General features: G+C 40.4%; 1 pseudogene; it reads left to right on the top strand.

Moving 5' to 3' along the window:
• Positions 1–250: 250 nt before the first annotated feature.
• On the top strand, positions 251–12,313 carry LOC119512791 (annotated as a pseudogene).
• The last annotated feature ends 9,700 nt before the right edge of the window (positions 12,314–22,013 follow it).

The following is a 22,013-nucleotide window of genomic DNA, read 5'->3' as shown; positions in this document are numbered from 1 at the left end:
TGCAGCAGGCAAGTTCCAGAAAGCTCCTGACCCCAGGAAAAGGCATGATCTTGCCAGCGCTGGCCTTGATTTGGACATCTGGCCTTTGAAACCACAAGACAATAAGTGTGTTTTTTAACCTAAACCACTTAGGGCACTTGTCATAGCCGCCCGGGGAAACTAAGAACCCCCTCCCCTCCTCTGCACCCTCTCCCCTGGCCCATCCTCCTCTTACCCAGGCTGCACCCACGGGGCCCCCATGTCCGGAATTATGCCCTCTGGGGCCCCACATGACCCTCATGTTCCTGGCCTGCAGGAGCAAAAGGTGGGAATGACCCACTGCTCTGTGTTCCTGGCCTGATGGGGAACCCATCTCCCCAGGACCCTTCTCAAAACAGGGCTTTTGAGCACCACACATGGAGAACTGCCTGGATTCACAGGTGGAGAATCAAGTCAAGCATGAGATCAACCAAAGGAGATTTCTAGGGCTGCCTCACGTCAGAGAGAAGAGACATTGTTCAGGCGTCCTTCTGAGGGCTGTTTCCCCAGGAAGCCCTAATTACAGAGCAGTTCCGCTTCTTGAAGCAATTTCCAATCTGTCCTGGGATACTGGTCATCCCTGGGTGGACATTTTCCTGGTGCTGCCTTTCTGCGTCAGGCTCCCTCAGCTCGGGAGAGACAGTCTTGGCTGGCAGGCTTGAGATAATCAGGTAATGGATTACCTGTTGTAAGAATATGTACAAAAATATTCATGAAAGGGAAAACATACATCTTCTTACACAAACATGCTGAGTGCCGTGGAGGGTGAGGTTTGAATGCATGAAGGGATGCCGAGAGATACACCAAGGATGGCCAGTGTCCCGGAGTCCACCCAGCAAGGGCATCCCCCACAGCACCCCAGAGCCCACCATGGGAAAGACCCCATGTTTGCTCCTCTGGCTGTGCTGACCCTCTAGGGTGGAAGAGACCCAGGCCCTCAGATCCCAGCCAGGGTGGGTCTGCAGAGAAAGGTCCAGGCTGAGCCTTGTCTGGACACGGGATCTGCCGGGCTTTGGCAAAGTGAAGCTCTCACGCAGCTGATGTCTGTGTGGTGGGGAATAGGCGACGCTGGGCCCAGGCAGCCTTCCAGGACTGCACATGCAGGACCCGAGCTGTGGCCCTTCCATGTGCTTCTGCCACAGCCAACTAAGGCTGTGTCCTCTCAGACTCGCTGTCCTGGATGTTCAGGTGAGTTTCACCACTGAACTTCTTTTTCAAAGAAAGCAAATTTTTTTTTTAATCTCAAGAATTGAAAGAGAATGCAGAGGGCAAGAGGCATTCCACAGCCAGGGAAGATGATCCCAAAGCTCTTACTGACCCCAGCTGAGGCAGAGACAATTGGGCAGGTCTTGGGAACAGAGCAAAATGGGTTATTTGGATTTAATTTTAAATGAAGGAAAAGAAAGGGCAGTGTTTGCAAAATTAAAATTTTAAAAAACTAAAAAAGGTATTTTCAATTCAATTAAAGTAAAGGAGAAGAAGGAAAAATAATTATTTGGCTCTAGCGTGCAATTAAAAACATTTTTCTGTATGTTGGGGAGCAATTGCTTTGGTGCTTCCCGAGTACCCAGTGCATCCTCCTGTTAATAGGAAATGGGGATGTGAAGCCTGGTGGAGCCAGCCCCAGAGGTGCCTCAGGAGCACCTGCAGGTCTCAGAGGCTAATGTTTTTCTAAGAAGAAAGAGCTGGGTGGTCTGAGGGTGGGTTAAGCTGCAGTTTACATAAAGCCCAGAGCACAAACAATAGCTCTTCCTCTGCTGACCCCTTTCTTCCCCTCCTCCTTGGGGATGATTCTGCTGAAGTCACTTCATCCCTCTGGGTATTTTCTGCACACCCTGTGATGGTTCTCCTAGTAAATAATGAGTTATTTCCTTGCAGGTGTGATTGAAACTTTGAAGTCAATCACCCAGGGGAGTCTAACGGTTTAATCTGGGCAATTGTTGGAGTGATGAGTCTGGTAGACAGCCCCTCTCTCTTGATCAGAAGCCAAAGGGACAGATGCTGGCCCTGTGCAGCCTGAGTGTGGTTGGGGAGGGGGCGCTGGGGCTGGAAGAAAAACTGTAGGAGCCCCTGACCTTGTCACTAGGTGGACTCTGTGTCTCTGTTGTTTATTTTGGTTTGTATGTTTCAATTAAAGCTTAATACATTGTCCATTCTCTCAGTCACTTGTTTAATGGTGAGATTATGGGCTATCATAAAACTTTCAGTGCCCTCATATTTATTCTTGGCAGCATACAGAAAAATTAATTTGGGATTAGCTCCAGAAGCATTTTGACCAAGCCTTCCCATTATCCATCATTGGAAAGGCACTGACAGTGCTAATGAATGTCTGGAGTTGTACATCACTGTATAAACATGCAGTGCCTCCAAGAGGGTGCCATTTCAAGTCCCAGTGGAGGATTAAGGGATACTGTCAGGGAGAGAGGTACAGAGTCCTTTGGTGATTTAACAGTAGCTTGGTCTGAACGTGTTAGCCTGTGGCTTTGGGGGAGGAGTCCCTGGACATCTACAGGGGCTTCTGCTCCCCAACACATCCATCTCAGCTGTAGCCAAGTGTGCAGAGGAAAAGGTGATGGGGAGGCACGCACAGCCCACACAGCTCCAAGGAGAGTGTTTGCCAAGTGGGCAGGAATGCCAACACCTTCCTGGGTGCTGGCTGGGGGTGGCAGGGGCCAGATCTTTCTGCAAAGAGAGGAGGAGGGAGAGAAATGATAAACAGCCAAGGTGTCTTGAAATGCTGTTGGGGAAATAAAGATCTGGGGGTGGGGGTACCCTGGCCCCAGAAATAGCCTGCAGGGACCAGCTGCCCCCTCCCACCCAGCGTTAGCCTTCAACACCTTCTAAAGCCTCTCCCTCAAGGTCATATTTCTCTCTGGTTTTAGGAGGGAATGAAAAGACCAGAAAACCAGGTTTGGTTTAATAATCTGCTTTCTGAACATATATTTGTTTGCACAGGGTCCCCAGAAAAGGGAAAGATGCAGGGGCCAGAGTAAGTGAGGAGGGGGAGCAAAGTGAGACCCCCCCATTGCAAGTCTGGTCATTGTCACTGCTGTCTTCCAAGTATCCTATTCTTTCTGTGTCAACCATGTAACAGATTAATTGTACTCATATTCCATGTAGGGAGTCAACGTGCCCAGTTTCATGTGAGGAAGCACAAGTCACAGAGCACCTGAGCATCTTGCCAAGGTCACCTGGCCCTGGAAAGGTGAGTCTGTGTCCCCATGTTTCTTTGCTGCTCCCCTTCCTGCTCCCCTGCTGCCCTAGCAGAGGCCCAGCTCTGGCCCTCAAACAGCCACTTACATGGTCCCTTGAAATCAGGATCGGTTCTTCTCATCATTTAGAGAATATTTGTATGCATTTTACACAATTAAAATATGAATGCCATTTATCAGGAAGCCATATAATATAAGAATAGAGTATGAAGTAAAATTTTCCCTTGTGGACCACAGCCTACATCCCTTAAAAACCTTTTCTTCCTTTCTTTTAATTTCATATTTGCCCATATCCAGAAAAGGGATCATGAGGTGTGTAATGCTTTGCTACTCACTACCGCATCCTGGAGCATCTGTCCAAGTCAGCACATGTAGATCTCCCTCATTCCTTTTAAGTCTCTAAATAAATCATTTCACTATGGATATATTTGAATTGATTTATCCATTCCACTATTGATGGACATTTAGGTTGTTTCTATTGTTGTCAATATTTTATTGAGGTGTAATATCCATATGGAAATGTGAACAAGTGTACAACTCAAAGAATTTTCATAAAGGGAATACATGCTATAACCTGAATTCAGATGAAGAAACAGATTATACCAGAACACTGAAAGAACCCCTCCTTTCAGGCACTTTTGCTCCCCTCTGAGTAACCACTTTACTGACTCTAACCACAGTCTTCTCTCTAGACCTTCGGTGGAAGTGGTGGTAGCCAGAACCCTTTCCTTATCCCCCACCTCAGAAAGACAGCTTCCAATGTCTTTGCATTAAGTATGAAGTTTTCTGCAGAGTTTTGTAGCTTCCCTATCAGAATAAGGAAATTCTTTTCTACGTGTAGTTTATTAGCAGTGTTTTTCATGAGTGAGGTTGAACTGTATGAAATACCTTTTCTGCACCTGTGTCCTACTGGGATGCAAGGTGTGAGCAGAGAACCCATCTGTGCTGGGCAAACCACAGCATCAGCAAGGTCCAGAACATCACCAGGAATGCACTTGGTGTGTCACGAACACCTGCTTGATGATCCACCCTGGATGGAAGTAGAGACAGAATAGACATGGGGACCCCTCCATCAATCAGCCAATCAGAAAAATGCCAAATAGGGAGAGGCTAAGAAGAGAGTTACAGTGAGATGAAGTGATGGTTACTTTACAGAGAGTGGTCAGAGAAGTCCCTCCCAGCTGATAGTAGAAGGAAGAGAAGGAGCCAAACTTGAATAGATCTGGTAGAACTTGCCAGAGAGAGAAGCAGTTGAAAAGACCCTGATAAGGTGGGACTTTGGCAATAATAGTAAGAAGTTTACATATTAATGGAAGTACAATGGGACACACCGGAGGGATTTAAAGAAGGGCATGAGGTCATCTGTTGTAGATATAAAGTAAGTGGTGGGAGAGGCTAGAAGTTGTCCATGCAGAGAAATGTTAGGGGCTGTGTTTCCCAGGGTCTAATGTGACATTCCCTGTTTCCCCATCCTTGAGCCTTAGGTGTTTAAACAAGGTAATGATAAGGCATGTAATAACAGGCAAGAAAAAACTCTCTGACTGAGTCAAAATTCCATAGCAGGTTTACTGTTAGGTTTTCTGATTGGTAGAGTTGTTGAGTTTCTGAGTAGAAAACTGACAGTGAGAAAAGGATGAGCCATATGATCTGATCTTTGAATGGAAAGAGGTTTGCTTTGTTTTGGATGCATAAAAGAAGACAGCCAAATATGCTTTCTGATTTCCTTGCATTAGTGTTTATTTTAAAGGAAATTTCTCAAAGGTTTTGGCAGTTGGTGGACCGTCTGATCCTCAGTGATTTGTATTTCTTCCATTTTATACTTTGTTTCTGTGGACATTGTGGTGGGAAATTGGGAGAGGTTTGTTACAAGCACTTCTTGCCAGATAGCAATTGGAACTGGAACCTCCTACATGTAACTGCAGATGAATGTGACAGATTTTAAATTATGTGACAATGCAAGGTTTATTCCATCACCAAATGTGTAAGAGTGGTGGCCGCCAGGCCATGCCTGGTCCCAGTCATTCCCCATGTTGTCTTTTTCTACTTCTCCACACTTGGTTTTTACCAGGCATCCAGGCTACTCCTCATCCCTGCACCTTCTCCACTCACCCTTGGCTTTGGGCACATGTTTGTGCTGGTTATTCCCCCAGAAGGAACTTTTCCATCTCTGTCTCCATCCCTCAGTAAACCACACAGACAAGATCTCTTACTCCAAATACCACTCTCTGAAGTGTTCTCCTACATCCTGACACTGGCCTTTGTTCTTCCATTCCCAGTGGGTGTCACTGCCTGGCTATTTATGGCTGCATTGTTCACCCCCATTTGGCCTGTTGAGAATCAACCTTAGCTCTTGACAGGGCCTACATTGCAAAGCTTTAAAGGCAGTGGGCACTCAGCTGACATTACTAGTTAAAAGAATTAATGCATTTCTTAGAGTAAAAGCTATTTTAGATTCCTTTGAAAAATGTGCCAAGAAGCATTTTTACTGCAGGCAGTTTTATTTGATTCCATAGGCTACGGTCTCTCACTTCACCATGAGGCTTGTCAAGGGCATGAAATGTGTTTTTCTGGAGAAAACACCATCTCTGGATTCACATAGTTTCCTTAAAGCTGCTTGGGATATATGCATCTGTGGTAGTTATGTAGAAGAATAGAAGGTGGAAGACTTGATCCACTCAGACTTTGTAACAACACCCAGCTAGTGTTCCTGTTTGGGCATCAGCTCTTTTATGGGCTTGAAGAAAGTAGAAGGGATGAGGAGAGAAAGTACTGGGAGCTGAGGAGACATAAAGAAAAGATTATTTTAAATGCATCAAGTTATAAATGAAGAAATGAGAATGTAGTTCTCACAAGTGCAATTCACAAGCTCTCTTAAAGGTAAGTTGGGGCCCTAGGCTAATTTTGTTTGTTACTCTACTTGAATGAAGTAACCACAGCTAAACAGTGGATTCCCAAGTAGATAATATTACTGGCCTCCACAGAAATATTTAAAATTATAAAATTGAACAAACTGGACCCCATTTGATGGCAATCCAAGTTGCTCTTGCAGACCATTGAAAGCTGGGGAAGGGGCCAGGCTTTGTTACATGCCCACCTGCTTCTGGGAGGAAACCAGCTCTGAGGCTGCTTTGTGCCCACAGCTGCATGTGGATTTGAGCCTGTAATCCTGAGCCACACTCAGAGTTAATGCAGAGGAGGCTGAGTGGAGAAGGAAGGTTAAACAATGGTTTGCACAAATATGAAAGTTCTGGACAAGGATGGAAGGCTCAGAGGTGACACAGCTGTGTTTTAAATTTGCTCAGCACTGTCATGTGGAGGACAAATCTGAGTTGTTCTATGGCACCCAGAAGGCAGAAGATGTGAAAACTATGGGGTCAGTTGGTGACTCAAGTTAGACATGTATCACCTGGACTCTCAGCCTTGGACCTTCCCTTCAATGCTCCTGGGGATGCTGGAGCACCTGTGGGGTGTTGGGGGAGGGAGGGAGTCCAAGCAGCCCTTGTGATCCCTTCCCCATCATGTGATCTCAGGATGCAGCAGCACGAATAAAGAATAAGCACCAAATATGGGTCTAAATGCATTTCTAAGGGAATGTGATAGAGCCAGATAGAGATTTCTTAAAGCTCCAGAAAAGGCCAAGGGCCCTCAATTTTTAGGTTGAGAAACTGGAAGGGCCTTAGCACTCCCCACAGGCACTGGGGTGTTTGAAGGGAGAAGCACGTTGAGTCTGATGTGATAAATGGTCATCCAAATGGTATTTTCCTGTAAGCCACTGTCAACATGGCATCAGATGGCAGGTGAAGAGTCAGATGGGAGACTGGGGGGTCAGAGTCACATCACTGAGGAGGCTGCAGGTCGTACAATTTTGTATCATAAATTATATACTGTTCTGGAGCTTATTCTAGAGAGCTATGTGCCTTAGATTTATTGCTTTTAACTGCTGCTTAATACAGATCTACTATAATTATTTGAATTTTTTCTGTGGATGAACACTTAGGAGTTTCTCTAACTTGTTTTTATTCCACTGCAGTAAACATCCACACATGCCTCTTGGCAACTTGTGATTGTTTCTCTAAAGTTGTTATTAAGAAATGACAATGAAGAACGATGATGGGTGCCTACCTCACACAATATACAAAAGTTAAGTCAAAATAGATCATAGAAGAAAGATAAATGCTGAAACCATAAAGCTCTTAGAATGAAACACAGGAGTAAATCTTTGTGACCTTGGATTTGGTGATGAATTATTAGATATGACCAACATAACAAAAGGATAAATTGGACTTCATCAACATTGAAATCTTTTGTGCATCAAAAGGCATTATCAAGAAAATGAAAAGACAATGTGAAGAATGAGAGAAATATTTGCAAATCATGTATCAGATAAGGATGCTATATATTTATAATGTACAGAGAACTCCTGCAACTCAGCAACAAAATGACAGACAACTCAATTTAAAAATGGGTAAAGGACTTGAATAGACATTTCTCCAAAGAAGATATACAGTGGCCAAAAAGTAGTGAAAAGTTGCTCAATATTATTAATGTATAGAAAAATGTAAAAAAAAAAAAAAACACAATCAAGTATACTTATACTCACCAGGCTGGCTATAATTTTAAAAATGGAAAATAAGTTTAGGTAAGTGTGTAGAAATAGGAAGCCTTGTACATTGCCGATGAGAATTTAAAAATGGTGCAGCTATTGTGGAAAACAGTTTTGTGATTCCTCAAAAAGTTAAATACAATTACATTATGCCCTGGCAATTCCACTTGTAGATATAATCCCAAAGAATTGAAAACAGAGACTCAGATACATGTACATGCATGCCCATAGCCACTATTCCCATTCACTAAAAGGTGGAAACAGCCCACCAATGGATACATGGATAAAGAAATGGTGGTACAGATGTACACTGGTATATTTTTCACCCATGGAAATGAAGTACTGATACTACAATGTGAATGAACTTCCAAACATTATGCTAAGTGAAAGAAGACAGTTCAGTCACAGAAGGTCTCATGTCCTATGATCCCATTTACATGGAATACCCAGATCATTGAATCCATAGTGACAGAAGGCAGACTGGTGATTCCTGGGGTTGGGGTACAGGGAATTGGGGGTAAACTGCTTAATGAGTATGGGTTTTTTTTTAGGAGTAACAGAGCTATTTGAAGCATTAGTATGAATGTGCTTATGTCACTGAATTGTTCACTTTAAACTTGTAACTTTTATGTGAATTTCACCTCAATATATTTTTTAAAAATGAAGCAAGAATGAGGGAGATATGAAACACATATAAGTTAAATTTAAAAGCTGTTTACAAATCTATCTACTGCTTTCTGCTTCCTGGGAATGGTTAAGAATGCCTGATACCCTCACTCACAATTACATCTCCAATCTCTTTTTCTTTTTCTTTTGCAAATATAATGAACCAAGATTGATCCCTTTATTTTATTTTGTGTTTCCCTGATTTTTACCAAGCACATTTTCAAATATTTTTGACCATTTTTATTATTCATTGTATGATTTCCTATTTTTCCTCTTTGGCTATTATTTCTGTTTTTCTTATGGATTTGTACAGTTAATTATAAAATCTGGATCTTAAAATTTTTTCTTTTTTCTTGCAATATTTGTTATTATCAACAATTTTAGAAATATAAGGGTTTTATAATTTGATGCAGTTTATCAATCTTTTTATCATAATTTTGGCTATCATGCTTTATTTTAAAAGTTTTTGTTATCGTAACTTAATAAATATTTTCTACTATACTTTCTTCTAAAACTGTTATGCTTGGCCCACTTTTAAGTTTTTAATCTAGAGAAATTTATTTCTGTGATAGGAATGAAGTAGGGAAAGAACATCTTTTCTCTTTTCCAAATGAATACATAATTAGTTCAACACCATTTATTGAAAAACCTGTCATTTACCCTGTAATTTGGTATGCCGCCTGTTCATTTAGTAACTGTCCTACAAATAGGAGCTTCTGAATTTATTCTTTTTTACATTTCTTTGACATATTTATGAATTTCTGCATGAAGTACCACACTGAATTGAAATTTAGCTTCATATTATGTTTCAATAGGTGTTAGAGCAAGCTATCATCATTCTTTTTCTATCTGTACTTAGTATTTTTAGCATTTTATTTTCCAAATGAGTTGAAGCAGTGGAATATCAGATCCCATGAAAAATTCCTGTGAGACTTGTTATTTATCTATCATTAAATTCATAGGTTAATTTTGGAAAAATTTGCACCTTACTGTATCCAATCTAAAAACATGATATAGCTCTCTATTTATGTAGGTCTCTAGATCTCTTCAGAGAAATTTTGTAGTTTTCTTCACATAGGCCTTGTTATGCTTATTTCCAGGTTCTCAGTATTTTTTGGTTTCCAGAGCTATTAAGAACAGTAACATTTTTTACTCTCTCTTACTTTTGTTTTTCAATCAGCTTTCCCCATTATGTGTGCATCAGTTATCTGGCTGCATTGCTGATAACTCTTGTTCAGTTTAGTAAGTTTGCCAATTGGTTCTGTTGGATTTCCTGGGCAATCTGGTTACCTGCAACTAAACTTTTCTCCCTTCTGACTTTCCTAGGGGATGAAGCCAGAGGCAGGGCTGGATGTGCTTGGCAGTATCTCTAGGGTTGGTTTGTGGGGTAAAGACGGAACCTCTGTGTACAGATAAGGAGGGCTCTGAGCTGGTTGGTGAATGCCCCTTGTGTGGACCCTGGGAATTCTGAGCATAAGCAGTTACTTCTTCGCAGGACTGTTATTTATTGCATCTTCAGTGCTACTTGCCTGAAGATTGCTGTTCCTTTAACAGAATAGCATGTCTACCCTGTAGGTCAGCAATGTAAAACTCCAGGAAAATGAAAACAAAGAACAAACAACAACAAAGCAAATCACCACTATTATGGTCCTGTCCTAGAACTTTGATTCATAGAAAGATAATTATTGAGGTAATATTCATGAACTGGTGTCTTTCTAATATTTGCATTTCTACAGATGTGGAAGAGGAGCCAAGAGAGTGGAAATGGCTTGTCCACAGCTACATGGATGCACTGTGGCTGCCCATCACTCAGTCTTGGTTCTTCCTGACACTAGGAATAATGCTTATTATCCGTATAATAAAAGTAATAGTGCATATTATTCTTTCAATACAGTAAGGGCCTGATCTGTAGGCATGAGAAACTTCAAAAGAAAGACCCAAAACCCACAGTGAGTGCTGAGATATGGGGTGCATGGCTTTTCCTCGATTCCAGGCTTCCCTTGCTTCTTCCTTTCACACTCAATAAAAGGTGACCTCCTGCAAACACAGGTTATTCCTGAGAGGAGTCAGGTAATATTTTGATGATATTAAGATGGTTGTTAACCATGGGAGTTGGGAATGATGCTCAAATTCTGCCCCAATGTACTGTAGTGCCCCTCTGTGAAACTCCAAAGTGCAATGCACACTCAAGGATATGCCTGTTAGTAGCAGGCTGGCTGGTGAACTCCAGTGCAGGGTTGTGTGGAGCCTGGAGTCAGAGCCCCACAGTGCACTCCTCCCCCTTAAGCCCAAAGTTCACCTTCACCTGAGCCCCAAGCCCTGGGAGAGATTGGAGCCTGAGAGCTATGCTGGAGAGGCTGGATAATGGGATAAGGACAAGAGGCTAATAAATAGTTAGAGGGAGCTGCAGGGTGAGGAGGAAAGGAGGGGCAGGTGAGTGGAGAGAAAAAAGAGAACAATGTATGTGAGTGTGTAGAGACTGCAGCCAGCACTTATTAAGTGGAGAGTGGCCCAACCTGGAGTGAATCAGAGGTGAAGTAATTTAGATAATCAGTTCTGGTAAACAGCATTGAGCAACGGGAAAAATTAGAGAATCTCAGAACAGACAAGTTGGAGTTAAATTCACCTATGTGCACAAATTTTGGTCAAGAGTTCATCACTGATAGCTCCTTTAACTCCAAGCAAGAACCAGCATCCAGGAGCAGAGCACCTCCCTCCAAATGAATAGACAAGAAATCTGCTGTTTATGCCCAAGAAAAGCAGAATTTCATCCAGTGCTTTTCGCAGATTGTCAAGTTGATGACCAAGGATGAGATGGGGCACCCAGGGACAGGAGATGCTATTCCCCGGCTCAAGGAGATCCTGGAGTACAATGTCATTGTAGGCAAGTACAACTGGGGTTTGATGGTTCTGCCAGTGTTCCAAGAGCTGGAGGAGCCAAAGAAGCAGGATGCCAATACCCTCCAGTGGGCCCTGCCTATGGGCTGGTGTGTGGAACTGCTGCAAGCTTTTTTCCTGGTGTCAGATGACATCATGGATTCTCCCTCACCTGGCAATCACAGATCTGCTGCTATCAGAAGCCAGGTATAGGTTTGGATGCCATTAACAATGACATGCTTCAGGAAGCTTGTATCTACCATCTGCTGAAGCTCTACTTCAGGAGCAGTCCTATTATCTGAACCTAATCCAGCTTTTCCTGCAGATTTCCTATCATACTGAGATTGGGCAGACACTGGACCTCATCACAGCCCCCCAGGTCAATGTGGATCTTGGCAGATTCATTGAAAAGAGGTACAAATCCATTGTCAAGTACAAGACAGCTTTCTACTACTACCTTTCTGTAGCTGCTGCCATGTATATGGTAGGCATTGCTGGGGAGAAGGAGCATGCCAGTGCCAAGAAGGTCCTGCTGGAGATGGGAGACTCTTCAGATTCAGGGTGATTACCTCGACCTTTTGGGGACCCCGATGTGAGTGGCAAGGTTGGCACTGACATCCAAGACAAGTGCAGTTGGCTGATGTTTCAGTCTTTGCAACGGGCCTCTTCCGGACAGTGCCAGATCCTGCAGGAGAATTATGGGCAGAAGGAGGCTGAGAAGGTGTCCTGGGTGAAGGTGTTGTAGGAGAAGATGGAACTTCCAGCTGCCTTTATGCTGTATGAGGAAAACAGTTACAGCTGCCTTCAGGGTCTCATCGAGCAGTACACTGAGCCCCTGCCCCTGGCTATCTTCTTGGGGCTGGTGCCCAAGATTTACAAATGGAAAAATGACCCAAGAGACTGTGAGGGCTGGGAGGGGAAGATCTTAATAAATTAGTTTCTACTTCAAAAAATAAACTCTTTTAAAAAGTCATCATTGCTTGTGAAAGGCAAGAAGAAAAGCTACATGTGTCCTCTTCCTTCTGGAAGTGGCCATAAGAGAGCTCCTTGTGTTAGCAGCCTCCACTTTAGTTTCTATCAGTGTGTCTTGTCCCCAGATGTCCTGACATCTCTCCTCTGTGGTTCTTCCTGGAATTTCTCACCTGCTTAGATTGCTCATAAACACACACACACACACAAACACACACGCACACACAGGCCTACCTTGAAAGGGAAATGGGGATATCAGTACCAGATGTGCCCACATAACACAGCCATGGATGTGTTGGGGAGGCCTGCTTGTCTCCAACACCTCAGAACACACCACTTCTTTCCTTCATGTGCAGCCGATCTGTGATGTGGTGACAGTGCAGTGGCCCCTTGGCTCACTCTGTGTCATCTCCTCAATTGCCTGGCTGACTCTTACCCTCAGTTACCTGTGGGAGATACCAACTCTTCCTGCAAAAGTGTGTTAAAGGGGGATGCCTTCAGTTATTGTCCTAAGAATAAAGGTTATTACTAAGAAATGCGGGAAAAACAGGAGGTGATAATTAGGCCATATCATCTTTTTCCCATTATCTCAAAAATTGGCAACAAATTTGCAAATGCCTCCACTTCCCTAAGTATTAGAATTTGGAAATTCAAAGCTTTCTTTGGAAGAATTTCTACAGGGAATTTGGAAATGGAATTAGAAGGTTGGAGGATGGGATTCCCCATTACTTAGAGTAATCAACATATTAGAGATGGAAGGAAGAGAAAGAGTATCTGGTAAACTACCTGTTTCCACCCTTTCCCCATTGTGCAAATGAAGAAATATAGGATCAAAATTGAAAATAACAATAATAGTAATATTTAATCATGTCTTTACATATAGAATCAGGGAAAATAGAAGGAAATTCATTGCAACTCCTTTATGCATACTACATTTTATCTTTATTCTTGAGAGACTGACAAATTTTATGAAAAATTTGAGAAATTAACTTATGTGAGTGTACACGGTTCTTGTCTAGGTGTTGTCATATTTATCTTCTTATGAGGTATGAGTACCTAACTTTCAAGAGTCTGTTCCTTGTTCCTGCCCTGGATCATTATGTGAATTTGCTCCAAAATGTTTTTCACATTTATATTCTTCCTCACTGTCCCTACTATGATTTTGTGGATCATTGTTTCTTATTATTTTGTAATATTTTTAATTGCTGCCACTTTATATTTACAAAATGCTATTTATTACAGCGGAAAACTGAATACAACCTTTATTTCTAGCAATGAAAGATTAGGGATACATGTCATATCAATGTAATCAAATATTTTAGTCTCACCCATGTATTTGTTTTTGTTTTAAATTGAGGTGTAACATACATTCATTGCAGTGTTCGTGGAGAATTCATCTTAAGTATGCATCTCAACAATCACCTCCACAACCAATATATAGAATATTTGCATCTCCTCAAAGTTTTCCCTTCTGACTCCCCCACTACATACACCCCTAACTTCAAAGACAGTAACTATCCTGACTTCAATCACTAATCATTAGTTTTGTCTGTTGTGAAATGTCATAGAAATAAAATCTTGGCATATATATTCTTTTGTGCTTAGTGCCTTTTGCTCAATATAATGTCTGTGAGATGCAACCATGTTGTTTCATGCAGCAGTAACATAGTCTGTGTTGTTTCTCTGTCTTCATTATCATAAATCAATATGCTATGAATATCCTTATACATATCTTTTGGTGGAAGCATGCAATCCTGTCTCTTGTGCCATTTACTTTCAACTGTTTTTTTCCATATAGTTAAAGCATGACTCTTATAGATAACATATACTTGGGTCTTATTTTTGTCCAGTCTGGCAATCTCAGTCTTTTATTTGGAGTGTTTAGACCATTTGCATTTAATGTAATTATTGGTATACTTAGGTTTAAACCTTTCATTTCCCTTTTTGTTTTCTAATTATCACATCTGTACTTTTTTTTTTCAATGACTCTACTTTCCAGTCTTGTTTTGGATGAATCACCTATTTTCTTATTTCACCTTCTCTTTAATTAGCTCTTTAGTTGCACACTTGCTGTCTTACACTTTTAGTTATTATCCTGAAGATTTCAATATGTTTTTATGAATTCTAACACTCTACTGTAATTTGGGTCTTTATCACATCAAGAAAATGCAAACTTGTACAAGTTATCTCTATATAATGCCTTTTAATTTTTGTACTATTGTTGCCATGCATTTTGCTTCACAAATCTTATGAACCCACAATGTTATTAATTTTGAGTATAAATAGTCAATATTCTTTTATATTTACTCACGTTTTTACTATTTCTGGGACTCTTCATCCCTTTTGGAGTTTGAGGCCTCTATCCAGGATCATTTTCCCCCAACCTAAAGAATTTCCATTACTATTTCCCTTAGTATAGTTTTCCCAGTAACAAACTCTTTCAGCTTTTCTTTATCTGAAAATATTTTAATTTAGCTTTCTTTTTAATTGAAAGAGGCTTTTGAGAAAAATTTAACAAAACCTTATCTCTGTGTGAGTAGCACTGAGTGTGGTAATACAGAGTTGAATAAAGGGCAAGGGTATGAGTGTGGTAATGTGGTTGAAGAGCTAAAGGCTTGTCCTAGTGTGAGAGCTCCAGAAATGGAGAGGAAATGTGGATATAAGAATATTTTCAGAGAAATAAATTGCAAATATTATAAGATATAAAATGCAGATAGCTTTAAGGGATTAGTGAATTTCCCAAATTGAAAATATAATGTTGTATATATGTATACATACTCATTTCTAAGATGATCAATGGAGTTCTCTCAGACTCTCAAAGAGATTCATACATTTTTTATTGAATATAGTGAACAATGAAGGAGCAGAAGTTATTGGCTTTTATTTTTAAGCATATTTTCCCTGGGTATAAAATTCTTGGTTGTTTGATTTACTTATTTACTTTTTTCTTAAATTAGTCTTTTAGAGTTGCCACTCCATCATTTTCTGATTACTATAGTTTCTCCTGAAAAGTCATTTGAAAATCTTAATATTGCCACTCCACAGATAATTAATGCATCTATTGTCCCCAGTTCTCTTTAAAATTCCTCCCCCATATTTGTGCTTATCAGAAGTTTGACTATGTTTTGCCTAAGTGTTTTTTTCCTATTTTTTATCTGCTTAAGCTTTTCTGAATGTCCTGAATCTGTGGGATGGTATCTTACGTATTTTATTTGAAAACTCAATGCCATCATCTATTTGTTTCTGCCTCACTCTTTTCCCCTTGTTTCTGTTTGTTCTCTAATTAAGAACACAGTAGATCATTTGAATATTTTTCTAATCCTCTTATACTCTGTTCTCTATTTTCAGTTTTTTTTTCTTCTCCTTCTGCTCCAGATTGGATGTTTTTTATTTACCTGTCTTTGAGTTCATTATCCTTGTCTTCTGCTGTGTCATAAGTTTATATTATATTTTGCATTTCTATGATTAAAATTTGGTCTTTTATATATTACAATGACTTTTTAAAATCTTTTCATCATTTTGTCCATCTTTTCTTTTTATGTTTATAATAGATACTTTAGAGTCTTATCTGCTAATTCCAAAATTTGAGTCATTACTGAATCTTCTGTTATCTGATTTTTGCTATTATTATCAGTCCTATTTTTCCTCATAGACACCTTCTCAGTTTTTTTAAGTTTTCTTTGAGATATTGTGTATAAAAAAGTATCAGACACTGAAGCTGATATTTTCTCCCAGAATTTCATCCTTTTTTCTGTCAGGCAGATAGGGTGAGAGGATGATCACATCAATCTTGTCATCAACTGAGTTCTGCTCAGGTGAGACTACAGTTTAATTAGAATCAATTTTCATTTTCTTTTTTTCCAGCCTTATTGAGGCATATTTATATATCATAAAATTCATTCATTTTAACTGTCCCATTCAATGATGAATATAAAGCTTGATTTCTAGGCCTTCAATTTTATTGTGCTCATCTACATTTCTATCATTTTATTCCAGTACCATACTGAGTAGGTAAACTGTAGCTTTATAATAAACTTTGCAATCAAGAAATGAAAGCTCTCCAATTTTGTTCTTTCAAAGTTGTTTTGGATATTCTAGGTGTTTTTCATCTACATATTCATTTCACAGTCTGCTTGTCAGTCAGGGAGAGAGCCTGCTAGAAATTTGATATAAATTCCTGTAGATCAATTTGGGGATAAATGCCATCTTAGCAACACTGAGCTTTCCTGTATACAATTCTGGATTGTCTACATTTATTTAGAACTTTAATTTCACTGAACAATGTTTTGTAATTTTCAATGGGCAAGTATGGCACTTCTTTTGTAGAATTTTTTGAGGCTATTCTTACAAGAATTGTATCCTTAATATCTTGTTTAAATTGTTTATTATCTGTCTGTAGAAAGCTCAGATTACTGGTTTGAGTTATATTTTTCTATTCTTATTTATGGGTTAAATCTATAAATTTTCCTTTAAGCAGTGATTTAGCTGCATCACATCAACTATTTACTAGTTGCTCCTGCTGTTTACTACCAGCTTTAGAGGACTAACTGAATTCCACAACTCTCTATGCTACCATCTTGTCCTGCCTGAGTGTGGATCTTATTGAATTTGTCCTATTTTGGAATTCATTGAGCTTCTTGGATGTGCACATTAATTGTTTTCAATGCATTTGGAAGTTGGTTGGTCATTATTTCTTCAAATAATTTTCCCATTTCTTACTCTGCCTCCTCTCCTTGGAGTACTCCCATTACATGTACATTTTTTCATTCTTTTTTTCTCTGTTATTTAGATGCATACTCTCTACTGATACATCTTCAAGTTTGTTGTTTCTTTCTTCTGCCAGTGAAATTCAACTATTGAGTCTCAGTTGTAATTTTTCTTCATTTCAGTTATTGTATATATTGACATCAGAATTTCCATTTTGATCTTTTGTATAATTTCAATCTCATTGATAGCTCTTTTTGAGGAGACTTTGTCATATCTTCCTTTACTTCTTTAGTTTTGGTGCCCTTTATTTCTTTGAGCATAATTAAAATGTCTGCTTTGAAGTCTATTTTGGTTATGTCCAGTATCTCATTCCTCTTACAAGCAGTGTGTCCTATCTGAAGACATATGTTCCTATTTCTTTCCTGTTGCATAAATTTTCATTGAAAACCTGACCTGCCAGGTAATATATCACAGTGAATCTCATCTACAGAATTCTGACTCCCTCCTGGGATTGCTGTCATTGCTGACTTGCTTATTTGCTTAGAGTCTTGGCAGAGTGTTTCACTGAAGTCTATCCCACCCACCACCCACAGCACAGTGTGCAATCTCTGACATCACTCCTCAGAGGGCAGAGCCTGGGCCTGGGCACAGTCACACTGGGTTGACAGTGGTTTTAGCAGGGCTCTATTTGGCCCCCTCTCTCTCTGATCTCCTGTTAAGATGACTGCCTCTGTTGTTTTCACATGCATTATTTAGCCTAGTTGCTGGCTGATTGTTCTATTATTTTTTGCAATGTCCTTGGGTATACAGTGCTCTAAAGTCTGATCCACTTAATTTGACCCCCTTTTCAGGAGTTGTTTTGTTGTTAATTTTCAAGTTTTATTCTGACTCCAGAAAGTCTCTTCTCTGCCTCTGGCTGTCTCCAGTAAATTAGCTTGCCTACAGTCTAGCTCATTGCTCTAATGGTGGTAGCAACTGTCTCTTAATTGCTTAATTCCACAATCTCTGCCTTTAGATTCAGCTTCCCCACAATCTGTTCTGAAAAAAGGCAGTTCCTTTGGGGAGAACTTCATAGATCACTGTTATTCTGAGCTGCTTCTCACCATAGAAAACATCTCAGAACCTCTGCTACAGAACTGTGGAAAAAAATTGGCTTATTTCTCTCTACATGACACCACTGCTCTACATGCAAAGCAGTGGATTTGGTGGCAGTCTTGATTTCTTGGCTTCCCCTTGCCAGCTTGGATTCTCTGAGTATGAGCAAGCTGGGGTTGGGTTACAGGAGCCTCAGTGCTTTGTGTCTGTTGGGTCTTGGATGGGGTCTCAGCCCTAAAGTGGGAACTTGGTGGACTAAGGGAGACCCAACTTTTTGGCCAATTTCCTCTGGATTTCATCTTGTATAACCTAAGCTCTGATGTGGGTGCAAAATGCTGGTGACCCCCTCTTATCAGGGAGCTTTTGGGGCCCATGACATGGTTGGGGGAGGGGGAGCACCACCTTCTTTGATCCCTGTCCATTCCTAACAGGGGAGGGTGTGGATAGCAGCTCAAGTGCCACAGAGTCTGATAATCTGAGATTTTGTAAATGTTCTTGGAAAATGACTTCCCATTTTCTGTATGTTCTTAGGATACCTCCCAGAGACTTTAAATGTTTTATTATTTTTAATAACCATTGTTTCACTTGGGAGCATGGTTGCAGAGCTTCTTAGGCCACTATTTCAGATGAGAGGATAATATATTTGAAAGTGTCTTATCTGGCATATAAAGGCTACTTTCCTTAGTATTAGAGTGTGGGAGCTTTCAGCAAATTCTATATATTAATAACATGCATTTTTGTAGAATGGACTAACAAATATAAGAGTAAACCTTTCCAAATTACCCTCCTAGTTGCTTTCCCTTTTAATCCTCACTTCCATGAGATAGGTATAACAAGGATTATTTTTCTTTTATTTGGTGAATAAGGAAGCAGAGACTTTGGGACATAGGGTATAGATCTCAACTCAACCCTTTGAAGTCTCACATCCCCCACATCCCCACATGCCTAGAGTGTAAAGCAGCACTGTCAACTCTGTGGCAGGCTGCTGGAGCTGGGACATGCCTCTTGCACCATGGTCCCTGGATGTGGATCTTTTTTCAATCATAAGTATCACTACAACCATGGAGATACAGTTGCTGATGTCACAGACCTCATTCCTGGGTGCAGATGAAGCAGTGGGGAAAGGAGAAATTTCCTGTCTCTTTGATCATGGGTTTGAAAGGTCATTAATGGGAGGATGCACATGCCATTTTAAAATGAGGCATAATTCTGAGAATAATGCCATTTTTTTCTGTTATTTCCTCAAAGAAAACTTGTATAGTAAATGTGGGCAAGAGCACTATGTGGGGAAATGCAAACTAAATATAGTGGATTCATTCTATGTCACTATATCTCTTTGCTCATAAATCAACATTTCACATTACCCAGAAGTTCAATTGAAGAAGTTCTGTAAATGAACTTAGTTTCCTATTGATGAAACTCACAGAGTTGAAGCATATGTTGTTAATTTTGGCTCCCACAATGCAGGTGCCCTTAAGAGAGAAGTTCAGGAAGTCTCCCTCTCTGTTTTGGAAAAAGGTGAAATTTTGGTGGTATTTATATAAAATTGGATACTAAATATATGGTGTGCTGGGAGAAGGGCTTTCTAAATTTTTGACAGAAATTGAAGCAGAGGCAAGAGCAGAGAATTCGTGCAGTTGTAATATGATCACTGAACTTTAAGTACATACTTTGAACTTGTTTCAATTCTGTCACCAGGGAGACTATTTCAGAGTCTTCCTGAAGACATCAGGGCAATGCTGGCTCAAGATCAAAGCCAAGCATGTATAGAAAGGGACAAGTATTACTTGAATATGCACATCCACAGCCTGCTCATTCTGCCCCTCTCCCTATGGCCTTCTAAGGAAGACTGTCTTTGGGTGCCCTCTTGAGGCCTCTGAATTAAAAAAGGCAGAATGGAGATGGAGGTCACATTGGAAGACACTCTTCTAGAGGGAGAAAAAGAACACAACCTGGACACTAGTGGTTGAAATTGATTCAAGAGCCTTTTAGCCTAAATTTAAAAGTTGTAATTTTTAAAGGCATACATTTAGGGAAGAAATATGGTTTGAAGGGAACAGTTGCTTCCCAAGGGGTTGATTATCACAATGAATATGGTGAAAGCCAACACCCCCCCATTTGTGTTTCCAGAGCACCTTCTATTTCTGAAGTTGTATATACACTCACTTTCTCTTTTTGTTTTGTTTGTTCAAAGCCCACATGTAAATCAGCACATCTTTATTCCCAAGACCATTCTGTCCTCATTGACATTTTGTCAATATTTCTCTTTGGTATTCTGGGGGTCTATTCCACTTCTTTCACATCTCCAAAGTTTTCCCAGAATATTAGCTGTCTCTGACCACTGCTAGGATCACAACTAGAATTTCTTGTAATGTTTCTCACGAAGACTTAGCTCAAGCTTCATGAGGGAGGTTGGGTAAGTTGACCTCAGACACTCCCTTTAGGCATGAGATTCCATGAATCTTGGTTTCTGTGATCTACTAAAGTAATGAGATATGATCCACTTCCCTCCTCATCTGTCACCAATAAAATGAAGTTGACAGGACCCTGGGTGATTTCCAACTTCTTTGAGTGGATAAGGAATTCAGGGTTTGGCAGGTACTGATCTTTATGACTCTTTTTATGCAGCCTGAAAAGGACTGACTTATTACTTGCACTTTTGTGTCCTGTCAAACAACTTGCATTCATTTTACATCAAGTTCAGACATGTGGCATCTTTCTTACAGTGTTCTGTTGTAGAAGAAAGGAAATATGACTGTAATAAGTTGGAAATGCCTTACATCAGTTTTACCAAGTTTTGAAAGAAGCATGCATGCATGGACTTTGCCCAAGTTACTACATTCCTTTGACCCTGTTAATCTCTCAGCCCTGGGCTCTGGAGGAGTTCTGGAAATAATCCACAGCAGGGAGGCTGGGATTCCCACAGACCCTCCCCCACCACCCCAGTAGCAGTCCAGTTTGGAACCTTCAGGTGCCACATCTATACTCGGACCTGAATAAGCACTTCCTTTCCATAACTTCCTTTCCTGACAATTAGACTCTCCCTAGTGGTGTTCTTCTTAAGCACATGTTCAATGCTGAATTCTGTCTCATACCTAACTTGATTTCTCTCACTTCCATTAGTTCCTTTTTATCCAAACCTATTCTCCACATAAACTCCAGGGTAAATTGGAGAATTTAGAACAGTTTGTTTCACTCTTTAGCATCAGCTCTTCTAATGGTTTCACCCTTGCTTTTTGGATAAAAATACAACTTCTCTCCAGAAAGCCAAGGCTTTCCATGATCTGCCCCACTCACAGCTTCCAACCACACAAAGGTGCTGTTGTGTGTCTTTTCTCCACTGTCCATCTGTGTGGAATGCAGATCCATTATTCTTCACTTGGTTATTTCTTATCAACTCAGAGTTTGCCTTCTCTAAGAAGTCTTCCTAAAATCTCTACTCTAGATTCTCCATGTAACCTCCCCACTGGGTGTTGTTCTCTTTCTATAATGTTCTCTGAAGAACTTTATCACTGAATTTACCACATTGTGTTGTAGTTTTCTGATTACATGTCTGTTTCCTTATCTAGATCAAGTCTTTGAAGGTTTTGGTGATGACATATTTATCTTTTCAGCCCTAAGTGCAACACAGTTATCAATAAATAAAGCGTCTGAACAAATATTCGTTAAATGAATGAGTGAAGAATTTAGTGATCACATGACAGCTCTGCTTTTTCCCTCATGAGTCTTCTGTGATCCCCCACCCCACTGACTTACTTGGCAGTTATTTGTGCCTCATTCATCTCTCTTCTTCCCTGCCCATCTCCCAGTGCAGACACACAAAAGGAAATCATCCAGCATGTGCTGAATCCACAACACTAGCACTC

Source organism: Choloepus didactylus, chromosome 17 (genome assembly GCF_015220235.1).
Source record: "Choloepus didactylus isolate mChoDid1 chromosome 17, mChoDid1.pri, whole genome shotgun sequence".
In the NCBI taxonomy this organism is placed as follows: domain Eukaryota; kingdom Metazoa; phylum Chordata; class Mammalia; order Pilosa; family Megalonychidae; genus Choloepus; species Choloepus didactylus.
This window is presented reverse-complemented; position numbering and strand designations above follow the sequence as displayed.